The sequence below is a fragment of the Microtus ochrogaster genome, linkage group LG1 (genome assembly GCF_000317375.1).
Source record: "Microtus ochrogaster isolate Prairie Vole_2 linkage group LG1, MicOch1.0, whole genome shotgun sequence".
In the NCBI taxonomy this organism is placed as follows: domain Eukaryota; kingdom Metazoa; phylum Chordata; class Mammalia; order Rodentia; family Cricetidae; genus Microtus; species Microtus ochrogaster.
Window position 1 is genome coordinate 4,194,285 of NC_022027.1, and position 995 is coordinate 4,195,279.

A 995-nucleotide genomic window follows, 5' to 3' on the forward strand; every position below is an offset into this window, starting at 1 on the left:
GTCTCGAACTCACAGAGATCCGCCTGCCTCTGCCTCCCGAGTGCTGGGATTAAAGGCGTGCGCCACCACCGCCCGGCTGTTTTTTTAATTCTTATTTGGAGTTCTGGCCAGAATGTTGTAGGAAGGTGCACCATTTCCACAGCTGGTACAAAAACCCAGTCTCATAGTAGCACTATCAGTATCATGACGTCATATCAACCAGGTGGAGTCGTTGTTGTGGGGTCCCATCTTCTTCCTGGAAGCTTCAAAGATTACTGCAGGAATCTACTGTTCACACTTGAAAACTTAGACACCATTCCTATAGACATATATTTAATGAAAGATACAATATAAACAAAATAGACATGGAGAAAAGCAAAATATTTCCTTAAAATCTTTTTTTCTGTTCTATACCAGATGGCTCCTGACATGAGACAGAAATTCTGAATTTTTCTTTTAACAGTGTGCTTGGATTTAGAGAAGGATAGCCATTGTCCAATTGTAAAGCCACCTCTGATTTTTAAGTAGAGATGTATATGTGTCCAGATAATTAAATTTTTCCATGCAGATAATATAGCATCATAAGTCAGGTTTCTCCTTGCTTGATGATCTTTTCTGGATGGTTATCTTCTCATCTTTAGGCATCTAGATGTCCGAGGTCTCTCGACTCTATGAAGATGAGTATTTTCCTGCAAAGACAAGAACAGAGCCCTGATGCAACCGTTATGAGGTTTCCTTACCACCTGTGGATGAGCCGTCATTTCTCTTTCTCAAGAGGTTTCTCTTTTTCAAACAAAATCTTTATCAATTTTGATGGTATCCAGAGCTTTTCTTGTGGAAACAAGAGTGAAATCCTTCCCCAGTGTAGCACATCTCCTGGCTTCCATTGTGAGGTCAGCACATCCTTAAAATACATCGGCTGGCCGGGCAATGGTGGCACACGCCTTTAATCCCAGCACTCGGGAGGCAGAGGCAGGCGGATCTCTGTGAGTTCGAGGCCAGCCTGGTCTACAGAG